This window comes from Euprymna scolopes, chromosome 31 (assembly GCF_053919585.1).
Source record: "Euprymna scolopes isolate OS-2025 chromosome 31, ASM5391958v1, whole genome shotgun sequence".
Taxonomy (NCBI): Eukaryota; Metazoa; Mollusca; class Cephalopoda; order Sepiida; family Sepiolidae; genus Euprymna; species Euprymna scolopes.
The window spans coordinates 11,278,075-11,291,784 of record NC_136512.1 but is presented as its reverse complement, the minus strand read 5'-3'; the positions used below and the strand labels follow the sequence as shown (position 1 = coordinate 11,291,784).

General features: G+C 36.2%; 1 pseudogene; it reads left to right on the top strand.

The window, feature by feature from the left end:
- Window positions 1-1,996: 1,996 nt before the first annotated feature.
- Window positions 1,997-2,118, top strand: LOC145255875 (5S ribosomal RNA; annotated as a pseudogene).
- The last annotated feature ends 11,592 nt before the right edge of the window (window positions 2,119-13,710 follow it).

Sequence of the window (13,710 nt, the reverse complement as noted above, 5' to 3'; positions counted from 1 at the left end):
TATATATGTACTTATTGATTTGTAAATCGCCACTTGTTCTCGTCTCCTCTTACCAACAGCGACTATAATTCATTCCTCGCATTGTGACAGCCTTCTAAATCTCTTTTACATATATATATATATATATATATATATATATATGCATACACACGTACATATATATAAGTATTCACACACATATATACATATATATATATATATATATATAGAGAGAGAGAGAGAGAGAGAGAGAGAGAGAGAGGGAGAGAGAGAAAGCAGTGTTCCAGCATAACAATGACCGAAAACACAAAACACACATCCAAGACAACCACTGCTTTACTGAAGAGGCTGAGGTTAAAGGTGATGGACTGCCCAAGCATTTCTCTAGACTTGAATCCAATAGAACATCTTTGGGGCATCCTCAAGCAGAAAGTGGAGGTGGGCAAAGTCTCAAATACCTGCCAACTCTACGACGCTGTAATTGAAGAGTGGAAGAGCATTCCATGGTTACATGTGAAGCTCTGGTAAACTGCATGCCCAGGAGAGTAAAGGCAGTTTTGGATAATGATGGTGGCCACACAAAATATTGAGACTTGACATGTTGTATTTTCATATTGTCAACTTTTCGTAAGGGGTGTACTCACTTTTGCTGCTAGGGATTTAGTTTTTAATGGTTATATTTTGAGTTATTTTGTAGAGGGAAAATAAATTAACTGTTATATATGATGTAGATAGACTACTTTCCATTGTGCACTATCAGTTGAAATAAAGTTGGTCAATTTAGCTCTTATGCGCAGATCATCATATAATGAGTAGATCACTCTGACAGACGTTAAATCATTTAAAAATAGATGTTTCAATTTCAACAGCATTTCTCGCGGTTAATGAGGCCGAATGCATTAGGTCCTTTCTAATGGAGCTAGAGATGGCTTCTGTTGCCGGGTTCGAATCTATCGACTGGTGTTAATCGTGACACACTGCACTAATGATCCCCGAAAGGATGAAACGCTAGTGTATGTAGATACTGAAGTATTGAATAATTATCATAGCAAGTAATTATATATATATATATATATATATATATATATATATATATATATATATATATATCTTTCTATCTATCTGTCTGTCTGTCTCTCTCCTCTCTCTCTCTCTCTCTCTCTCTCTCTATATATATATATATATGTATATATATGTATATATATATATATATATACTAGCAAAAGTACCCGTCGTTGACTGGGTTCAAAAATAGCCTACTGATTTATGAAAGTATGATAGGTTATGACAAGGAAGGGCTGTAAAGAGATAGCTTCGAATTTGGGGGTATCAAAACCAAAGCAAAATATGATAAAAGTCAAAATAAAATAGATAAACTCCATGATTTATTATACCATACCTGTTCACACTGAAACACTTATCACAATATTCTGTGGATCTATATTAAAGAACCTTGTTAAACTTTGTGACATATTTCCATTCTATGGAGGTCAGGCGCAAACGAACACCCCATAATTTTATTATACCATATTTCTTCAAACTGAAACATAATTATCAAAGTTATTTCGCAGATAGATATGAAAAGTCTTTATTAAAGTTTGTGCCTGTTTCCATTCTATGGAGGCCAGGCGCGAACGCAGATCCCACAATTTTATTATACCATCCCTATTTAAGTTAAAACACACTTATCAAAGTATTCTTATATACATCTATATCAAAAACACTTGTAAACATTTTTTTTATAATTCTTAATTTTTTTTATTTCCATACTTTGTGGACCAGGCGCGTACGCAGACCCCACAATTTTAATGAATCATCATTATGCCAGATCAAACATACCCATTCCCGTGTCTCGATATATCTTCTATCATTATATGTGATCAGTTTTCTATAATAGACAACCATATAGGAGCATTTTTGTGACCAGACACACACACTGACGTTCAGCTTTATATATATATATATATATATATATATATATATATATATATATATATATATATATATATATATATATATATACGGCATAATCACGTTGACACACCGGTTCTCGTCAGATCACCGAAGTGAAGTTAAGCAACGTTGAGCCTGGCTTATACCAGATGGGTGACCATTTGGGAATTCTAGGCGCTGTATGTGCTCTCCGCTTATCTCGGCATTGTTTCCAGTCGTCTTGTACCTCAACTTGCCACTGGTATGCAACAATGTTGACTCAGGAGAGGCGTGGTTGGATTGCGCAACTCTTGCCACACAAATTTCACGCGCAGGCACCCTTACAGTGGGTATCCATTGTCTGCAAAGACTGAAGGAAGCCTTTATATATATATAGTATGTCTGTTAGATTTTTAGAAATATACGCAAATCTATTTTGCCTCGATCAATATACCAGTCCTCCTCTTCTTCGTTCTTTCTCTCTCTCTGCAAATATTCACACACTGATTCTTTTTATAGTACGACTTCAGAAAGACACCTTTGTATCATACCGGGTCTGCTGCGCATAACTTTAAATAGCCAAAGGGGAAATGCCTCCAGCCTAATATTTTATAGATTATGTGAATAAGGTTAACATTGGCCAAGCCAATAAATGTTATGCTTCTTCGATACAGTTTATGAAATGTGAGCAGGATATATAAATCGGAAGTTTTGATTGAAAATCGCCGAGCAATATCTTTGTTATAAATACTTTCACTTATCGAGACGTGCATAAACACTTATTGCTGTGAACAGGTTCCTGCTTGTCTGTAAATACAAATAAAACATTCAAACACATATATAAGAGTAGGAGTATTTTACAAGGTGGAATGATAAAATTTGTCGAACTAGAAAAGACGTCATGATTCCTTTTCCGTTTGATGAAAACCGTTTTTTCTTTAGGTCTTGCAGATAATCAACTACAGGGTGGTCAAAAAGTCAGGTAACATTTTAAAGAAAAACGATATTAGCAATACACGTATATTTAAGTACCATACATTGAAATATAAAATGAAACAAACATGAAATATGTTTATTTTGTTAATTGTCGTCCATTTCTCTCTATCAATCGCTGGAAGCGATTAACCACTGATTGTGTAACACGTGTAATCATGTCAGCTGATATCCGCGCAATCTCCTCTTCAATAAATAACTTTAAAGACGCTATTGTATTAGGCTTCTTGCCATAAACGCTATCCTTTACATAGCCCCAAAGCCAGAAATCAGGAGGGGTAGTTTATATATTACACTCAAATATTTAAACAAATAATATTAAACGAATAGAGATTATAATGGATTTTTTTTCTACCTTTAACATGTTACCTGACTTTTTGACCACCCTGTAGTTGGCCAGTTGTGTACAAATCCCAGGAACGATAGGAGCCGTCTATCATGTCTGAAAGTGACACAATTTTCAAAGAGCGAGATCGAAGATGCACCGAAGATGTACAAATTATTTTCTCTACCGATCTAAGTTATGACAACGGAATCTTTGCCAGCCCCATAAAAATGCATAGCTGGATTGCTGCGAATGACAGGATTGTGCCCAAGGTGATGAAAACAAAGTTTCCGGCCACGGTTATGGTCGTTGGTGTGGTTTCAAGTGAGGGTCGTATCATGCCACCTCACATCTTCGAAGTCGGTTTGAAAGTTAACACCAAAGTGTACCTTGATGTGATGAAAATTGTGGTGATGCTCTAGTGTAATCAGGTGGTCGCTGGTAGACCCTAGGTGTGTCAGCAAGACTTGGCACCAGCCCACAAGTCCAAAGAGATCCAGGTTTAGCTTCAGAATGAGTGCTACGACTTTTACCCTTCTCTCATTGGCCCTTCCTCCTTCGACCAAAACCCACTCTACTTCTTTTGGTCATACGTGGAGAACATCACCATCATTCAGACCTCCCACAATATTAAAGCCAGCCTGATCGCCACTATTCGCCAACTATTTGCCGAGCTCCCGCCGGCGCTTGTGGAAAAGCATGCTTCTAATTCCGGACGGGTATCAAGGCGGTGATTGAGGCTGAAGGCGGCTACTTTGAAAAAATGTCAGCTCTACCACATAATTGAATATTTTCAATAAAAGTGTTTAAATTCGGATATAGTGTTGTAAACGTGTTTAAATAAAGATATAGTGCTGTTTTCTTTAGAGCGACAACTTTATCGTTCCATCCTATGGTCGCCCAGTGTAGTAAAAAAATATATTAGGTGGTGCAAAAATAATGTTTTTTTCATCCAAATATATATAGTTGAACGACATTATTTTAGCATCAACCTAATAGTAAGATTATATGAGACTCGTTATAAAAGTAACGCCTACTATTTATTTTAACCAAAAAAGTTGAAGAGCTATAAAGACGGGAGAGGAACGATGAAAACGAGGGATCTTTTTTGGTTCGGAATTTACTTTTCTGGGTAGTTGTCACCTTTTTCAATGCCCTTTTGCCAGCATTGTACGATGGCTGTGCATGGGCGCCCATAACGCGCGTTATTATACAAGAGTCGTTCCAAAAGTAACGCCTGCTATTATTTTAAAACTCAAAACGTTGTAGGACTACGAAGGTGGGAGGTGTACCATTAAAGCTAGCGAATTTTTGCGCTTCAGAATTTAATTTTATACATAGTCATTACCATTATTTATGAACTTTGCTGGGGACTCAATAACTCTTCTCTGCTTCTGACGCACGTTTATGACATGTATTGCTTTCTTAGAGTCTCACGCAGTTAATTGCTGCAATAAAGAGATGAAATGTTTAAATCATGAATGCATGTCCAGTAATCTAAACAATACAATTGCAGCCCCCTCCCCGATCAATTCGGGCGGAATGAGAAACGGGAAAATTACATTTTAAACGCCCCTCGTAATACTAGCTTAGAAGTGCCGGGGTTGTAGTAGTAGTTTTGTGGAAGTATTAGTTTAGTAATACAGTAATAGCTTTTTTTTACACAAGAGTTACCATTTATCAAGGCCCGGAGGCCACTCGAGGATAAGGATTATAGAGTGTACAGTAGTCAATGGGATAATATTGTAGTCATTGAAGATTTCGTAAATTGGATTACTTCAGGGAGGGGGGGCGTTCGTCAGGAATTTGTTCATATTTGACTTGAAGCCAATACAATTGTAGTCAGCTGGGAAGCAGACATAGAAGAGAGTTCCACAGGCGTGCATTTCTAAGAGAGAAACATTGTTCATGGAATCTACGTTTTGATTTAGGCACAGATAAAGAGTGGGGGAAATTATTGACAGTAGTTTCAGGTAGACAGGTGTTTTTCATGAATGTTTGGCGAGGGAGAACTACAGATTGAAGCTCAGTCGAGCACTTGCTATGGAAATAACGATAAAACAAAGACAGGCTCGCAAAATCTCTTCTGTGGGAAAGAGGTTGCAGGGAAGAGAAAAGAGCATCTCCCACTAGGCTATGAAGTCTATTTTGAACTGTCAAGGCATGATAAGCTGCTTCTAGCAGCTCCTGTCCTAATGTTGCAACAGTATTCCATCCTTAGACGTACTTGGCTTTTATATCGATAGAGAATTGCATCAGCAGTGAGATATCTACTGGAGCGGTAGAAGCATCCCACCATTTGTCCAGCGACCTTGGCAACAGATTTGTATGTACGTGTTCCATTTCAGATCAGGAATAAAGGTCAAGCCCAGAAGCTTGTCAAAACATGGAACCTCCCCAAGACGAGAGCCATCCATTTCAATTGATGCCAGATGGGGATCAGAGCGTTGGTGATGTAAAGATAGAAGCTTATTAGCAATTTATTTTTAGTACTAGCTTAGTGGTGAGGTAGATACAATCCAGTTGTAATATTAGCTTAATGCTGTAGTGCAGTAATAGTATTAATAGTAATAATCAGTAGTACTAGTTAAAGTGTGTAGTAGTTTTAGTAGTAGTTGTAGTAAAACGCTTAGTAATGAAGTACTTGTAGTTTAGTTGTAGCAGTAGATTAGTCGTGCTGTTTTCTTGTATTTGTTATATTTCTACATACACTCGAGAGCAAAAAAAAAAAAAAAAAGAAAAATGGGCCAAACAAATTTTATAAATTTTATTGCACCAAAAGCTATGGTAAACAATGAACAATTGAACAAGGAAACTTAAACAAGACTAATAACACAGAACAAAACATTTACTTTAATAAATGCTTAGGATGGAATAGCATTCCCTTTTGATTTCTTTAAAAGATCAATCATTTTAGATATGTTCTCAACAAAAGTGGAACACTGCGAAGAGGAGATGCTATTCCATTCGCTTTGCACAACTTCCCATAGTTTGTCATTGTTTGAAAAAGTTCTTCTAGCCAATGCACGAGATATTATGGACCAAATATTCTCGGTTGGGTTTAAATCGGGACTTTGACCAGGCCAAAATATCAAATTAATTGAATTATCAGAAAACCATTTTCTTGTGACTTTAACAGTGTGTGCAGGGGCATTATCATGTTGAAAAACAATGTTCTGGGATATTTAAGCCTGTGGCCGCCCTTCAAAGTGGACGCTCTTTTACCAAGCATTCGACTTCGAACCTTTGATTAATTCGCTTTACTACAGAAAGAGATGTTTTCAGATTTTCTTTTCTTAAAATATAAAAAATCTGCTTATAAATTATTTTGGTCTGCCTTAATCCTGCAATTCGGTTTTTTTATATCCTCGCCAAGATGCGGTCTTACCATTTTAGGATTAATTTTTCCATTTATTATTACATGCTATAATAATAATGATCTGCAAAATAGAAATTTTCAGTTAAAATTAACAAAAATTCATGGAAAAATATTGAAAAATCGATTTCTTCCTTCTTTCACGCTTGCCCCATTTTCTTTTTGCTCATGAGTGTATAATGTTTATAACTCGTTAAAATCTCTTACATAACACAAATGTGCTCGTCACGTGCCAGTCAATTACGTGACACGTTTCGTTAATAAATTGTTTACTTTTCCTCTATTGTTCAATAATTGTTATGTCTGTTTACGTATGCGTCACGACAAATCGGTTTACAGTGAAACAAAAGGCGGTTATGTCGTATATGGTGTTTTTTGCGGTATACAAGCCCTTTTTCGCTATTTAATTTCTTAACGCAAGCTCTCACGTAAAAAGGCACCTTTTATGCTACAAAGTGAACACGGGCGCCATTTTACTCTTAGGTATGGGGAAATTGTGGGTTAATACCTTCTCCATCTGTAAAGAGATTCGACAGGAGTTAAACTCGTCATGTAATATATTATAGTATTTCGTTGTGTTCCTACATATACATAGAGCTTATCCTACCTTGACTAAGTTCAAAATAGACGTCGTAACCTAGTGAGAGAAGCTCTTTTATCTTCCCTGCAACCTCTTTCCCACAGAAGAGATGTTGCCAGCCTGTCACTGCATTATCGATATTTTCATGGCAAGTGCTAGTCTGAGTTTCAATCTATGGTCCCTGCCCCTGGACTGACTTTCACGAAATACACTCATCTATCTGAAACCACTATCAATAATTTCCCCCACTTTTTATCTGTGCCTAAACCTAAACGTAGATTCCATAAACAAAGCTTCTTTCTTAGAACTGCACGCATGTGGAATTGTCTTCCGTTTTCCTGCTTGCCGACTGACTACAATATGGTCGTCTTCAAGTCCAACGTGAACAAATTCTTGATGCGCCATCCCTTTGAGTAATCCAATTTACCAAATTCCCACTACTAACGATTACTGCGACGTTTTCCCATTGACTACTATACACTCATTAACCTTTATCCTCGAGTGGCCTCCGAGCCGTGATAAGTGGTAACTCCTTTGTAAAAAATATGTAATAAAATAACTCGTTAAAATATCTTACATAACACAACCGTGCTCGCCACGTGCCAGCCAATTATGTGACACGTTTCGTTAATAAATTCTTTACTTTTCCTCTATTGTTCATTAATTGGTAGTTTGTTATTTAGCTCGCTTCATAAAGGGAATTGTATCTTTTTACTTAATTTCTTCCATGTTCACCTTTACGGCACATCGACAATCGGACATCTATAAAAATGTTCTTACATGAGATAGATGTCTACGGTACTTGAACCGAAAGCAATGTTTTTACGATAAAATCGAACGTACCGTTTTATTTCGTTTGCGTATCCGTTCCATGATCGCCTGCGTCTGTTTTCTGCTCGTCAGCTCTGGAAACAAACCTTTCTCAACACAAATGATAGACGCAAGTCTCTATGTTTTTCCGGACAAATGAGTTTTTATTCAGTCATTGATTTTATCACGTACAACCTGTGTCGCCAATTCGCAATCTTAAGGGAGGAGGGACTCTTTATTTTACTATAATCCCAATCTCTACACGGCTCTCTTCGCCACCTCTATCAGAAATCGCTTCGGCAATCTTCTCTGAGATCCAAAGATGCTTTCCGATCTGCTGTCTACCAAAAAACAAACTCCCCGATCTCGTAATATTCGCGTTCCACGAACGATTCTGTGACGTTGCAATATAACACATCCCATGTCATCGTCTGTACTGCACTATTCGAGCCATCTCTCTATGTTATATATATACGTGCTGAACGGCACCAAATCAATTGTTGCCTTATTCGAATGTCACCCAGATTAACGTATACTATGTAACCTTATTTGACCGGCACCAGAATAAACGTAACTCGGATTGGGGAACGGTGTTTATATAACCGATGTATATATTTTACTATTTAAAAAGTACATGTTCTTATACGTGTCTTTGTGACCTATTTGCGTTTGCGATGTGTATATACTTGTTTGAATCGTGGTGTTTGAATGTATATACTTGTTTGAATCGTGGTGTTTGGATGTATGTACTTGTTTTAATCGTGGTGTTTGGATGTATATACTTGTTTGAATCGTGGTGTTTGAATATATATATACCTGTTTGAATCGTGGTGTTTGGATGTATATATTTGTTTGAATCGTGGTGTTTGGATGTATGTACTTGTTTGAATCGTGGTGTTTGGATGTATATACTTGTTTGAATCGTGGTGTTTGAATGTATATACTTATTTGAATCGTGGTGTTTGGATGTATATACTTATTTGAATCGTGGTGTTTGAATGTATATACTTGTTTGAATCGTGGTGTTTGAATGTATATACGCGCCACTAAATGTCTGTTTTACTTCACTATCTGAAACTTACGTTGTCTTATCAGTTTACTTTACGGCCCGTGATCAGTATTAGTGTTGATGCGTGTGCGTGTGAATCAGTCATATATTTACGACATACTTTTAAAACTGCGTCGTTGGCCTTCTGTCTTTTGGTTTACCTGAGAATTTCATCTGGAGTTTTGATGAAGCTAGAATCTGTTGAACAAAAACGTTTCAAACAATCCAAGACGATAATTGTTTTATATAAAGTTTTTTTTCACTTCCCACGTGACTTTAGGCAGAAGAATGGAAAGTGAGTATCTGACCTCTGGGGTTCTCTAGTCTCCATTTTGAGACACGTCACCTCATTCTCAGGGGGCAGAGAGACCCATCTAACCTATCCGCTCTGTTTAACGTCTGGAATCCAACTCAACACTATCTCCAGCAAACTGGAACACGTGACAAACGACACGTCAACTTCCGGTTACCTGTTCAGACCTTCCGGTGCAAACTTGACCAGTTAGCAGTTGTACAAGGTCTGACATGTTTTGAGAACCTTATCAAAACAGCTTCACATCTCTTGTTTACTTCGCCACTTAGATAGATAGATAGATAGATAGATAAATTCACAGAAATATAATTTCTCTTCTACTCGGCCAACTATATAACATCTAAAATCCAGAAACCGGCTTTCCGATCTGCTTTCTTTGCCACCCAAAATCAAACTCTTTATCTTGTAATAATCACGTTACATTCACACATAGTAAGTATGCAACAAAGTTTGAGCTCTCTCTCTCTCTCTTTTTATCTATCTATCTATCTATCTATCTATCTATCTATCTATCTATCTATCTATCTTTCAAGCCTGATTGACGTAGTCCTTTGTGGCAAGCAAAAGCGGAGCCTTGAGGCTATCCGTGCTTCCACTTTTATTGAGAATTGGGTTGGAGAGTATGTGGATATCTACATTTCATCCACAGATCTTATTAAAGCTTTTTATGTCTAATATATCATTAGTATGCAGTTCAACACTGCCATCTTCACATATATACATATCTTCCTGTAACTCTAGTCTTTTACTCTTTTCATCGGCTTTGTCGCTCTTTGTAGGCGCTACACTCTCAATATTACATTCCAATCAAATACTTACAGGAGGGACCACATGAAAGTAGCCAACATCCATAAGTGAAAATTGTGCTGTGAAACTGACTTTGACGTTGCAATAAAACATGATTCCATGTCAACGTGTGCTTCTGCACTATTCGAACCATCTATTTTGTTGTGAAACATTAGATAAACACAGCAACCTAGATTCACGTTCACTACAAACCCATTTGAACTATAAAATTTCTAATCTAAAACAATCACCCCGATTCTCATTTCTATATATTGCACTGGTAACAACTGTCAGTCTGTCTATGTAGACCCATTTTTAACATTCCTTCCTTCCTTTAAAAGTAACAATCCCAGGATGTTTTTGGCACTCTCTACGGGTAAAAGAGAATGTCAGATTTTATCCACATTTTTACCATTTTGGTCAATCCTTGACTTAGCACTATTATTTCCACGCCGGCACCTCTCGGGCCTTCTAATGGTATTTTTTTAAATGAGCATTAAATCGCTCATAACTATAGTCGGCCGGATATTATAGCTATTTCTCGCCATTAACATCCGATGCCTATATTTGACCTCTAGTGCCAACTATCCAATCAATTTTCTCTTGACGACTTATCGTCTTATCGATTATCCGATCCTTCTTCCCCACATGTGTCGACAACAACCCCGGCACACTAATCACGCCCATACATAGAAATTATAGGATCCCTGATCCTATAATTTCTTTAAAACTTAAAGTTTCCAAGGGGATTAAAACAGAAACACTTAGTACTATATTTTAAGTAGCCACTCTAAAATTACCTGTTCTATTATACCGATTCGTTGGCATTCTAAAAGCTTTCGATACCTCCGCACTCTCGACCAGAGAAAATAAGAATAACCGAAAATATTACGTAAGAATGATCTCCCTGGATTTTAAAAGCAGATATTACGACCACAAAAGTACATTTAAATATGCAAAACGTTAAATAAAACCACTACTAGGAGGTCATAGAAAATGGATTATCACCGATAGTAGAGTGGAAAATAGTACAGCAAGCCAACGGAAGCAGAAACCTAGACGACCAACACATACTATGTTTAAATGAGAAATTAACTATCTTAAATTTTAAAGAGTGCAAAAATTTATTAAATTGCAGAAGTGAAATAGCAAACGTCTGTATACACTAAATAAATCTCACCTTAGGATAATGGAAAAAAAGATGAAATGCTACTACTACTACTACTACTACTACTACTACTACTACTACTACTACTATACTTATAATAATAACAAAAAGCGATAGTCATAATTATAAAAATAATTAATAAATAAACAAATACATAACAAATACCCTAAACGATAAAACTATAGAGGCTGAATAGATAGCAAAGAATAGAGATGGATAGAAAAAAGAAAGGATATATATAAAAAATATTTAACAAAAATAGTATAGAAAAAATATAGTGAGAAATAATTTTTCAATAAAATAAAAAATGAATGAAGTCGCTGGAAACGTTTATGATATCTCTTAGGTTTTTGAAGCATGCAGAAAGTTGTCGAGGTGCTTGAAAATTAATTAGCCGTAGGTGTGAGGTCTGGAGAGTATGGCGGATGAGGCAGAGTTTCGTAGCCCAAGTCGTTCAACTTCTGCAGGGTCGGTTTAGCAACGTGTGGTCGGGCATTGTCGTCATGAGGAATTTTGCCTTTTTCTGTTGATTAATGCTGAATGTTGTTGTCCAAGTTTCTGATATATTTCATCCATTTGTTGACAGTATTTTTTGCCGAAATGGTTTCGCTTGCATTTTAAAAGCTGCTGAGGTAAGTTGCAGACCAGCAAAAAGCTAATATGGCCTTCTTTGATGCAACTCTGGCCTCGGGAAGTGTCGTGGAGCTTTGTCAGCGTCTAACCACTGTGATGAGCATCACCGGCTCTTGTAAAGAACCCACTTTTCATCGCAAGACACAACCCGATTGAGAAATGGGTCGTTCTTGTTGCATAAAAAAAGAGATGACACTTAATAACAGCCTTTCTTTTGGTTGTCGTTCAATTACTGAGGCACCCACTTATTTATCATTTTTGTCTTTTCAATCTCTCTCAAGCGGTTGAAAATCATCGATGATTATCGATTTATTAGAATAAAGAAGCAATTTCTCAAACAGTTGTGCATTGATTGGCCTCGGCTAAGGCTTTTAATTGATCGTTTTCAACATCCGATAACCGACCACTACGCTCTTGTTGCCGCGACAAAATTTTTTAGACCACCATTGTACTGTGGGTTTAAGTAATGGTTCCTGGGCCAAATACTTCGTTGATATCGTGAGATGTTTCAGCAGCTTTTCGGCCTAGCTTGAATTGAGATAAGAAAATTGTGAGAATTTGTTTTTTTTCATCGTGTATTCAACGTTCCTAAAAGATGACATAATTGTTTTAAAACGATTGAAATTGAAACGATTGAAAAACACTCTTTAAAATAATATATAAAGTAAAGGTATTTTAACTAAAACTTATTTGAAAATACATCATTTGAAATAAAAATTAACAATCCCGCAAGAACTGTTTTCTTGACTTATATACATATGTGTGTGTGTGTGTGTGTGCGCGTGTGTATGTGTGTGTGCGTGTGCGCGCGCGCGTTCTCTCTCTCTCTCTCTCGCGCGTGTGTATAGTGGTAAAAGTTTTCAATCTTAAAAACTATATAAAAACTAATTTTTAATTCCAAATATTTCGTTGGAAAGCTATTTTGCTGGTAAATTACGATATTAGTTCCCCCCTCCAAGAATGTAATCCCTCACATGTAATTTATTCAATGTTTTTTTTTTTTAAAGAATCATCAGTTGTTTACCATGAAACCATGTTTTGTGGGTTTAAAACAAATAAGTGTACTAATGTAAAAAAAAAAGGTCAATTGTTTTAAATTTGACCCCTATTATGACCCCCTTAAAATTTATTGTTTTGGGCTCAAATCAAATTATTAAGTTAGATCCATATCCAAGGAACCTATATCTAAAATATCAAGTGTTTAGACCCAAAATTGGTCAAATCGTTGAACTTTAACCCCTTAATCGCCAAATTTCTAGCCAAAAACCTATCTCAAAGACTTTCCCAATATATATCAAATATCACATCGATTTTCCCAAATCTTAGTACCATGTATATCAAATTTCGAGTCTGTAGACTAAAAATTGACAGAGTTATTGCGTAGGGAAATATACACAGACACACAGACACTTTCACTTATATATATATATATATATATATATATATATATATATATATATATATATATATATATATATATAGATAATTGAAATTTAAAAATTTGAAGACCAGACAATTGCAAGATTTTTAAATTATCATATTTGCTCATTAAAATTTAATTCTTTCGAATTCAGATCTTCTTCATGAAGTGTGTTATTCTTTCATGGCATGCTGATGGCATGATATGCTGGCACGTCGTCAGATGAATTCTGAGATTGAATTTTTAAGGTTGAGTTTTTTTTTTATTCGCTTTCGTGCCATGCTGATTCTAATGATTAGCACGTCCTCAGATGGAATTTGAGATTGAGGTTTAAAAGTCCGATAAGG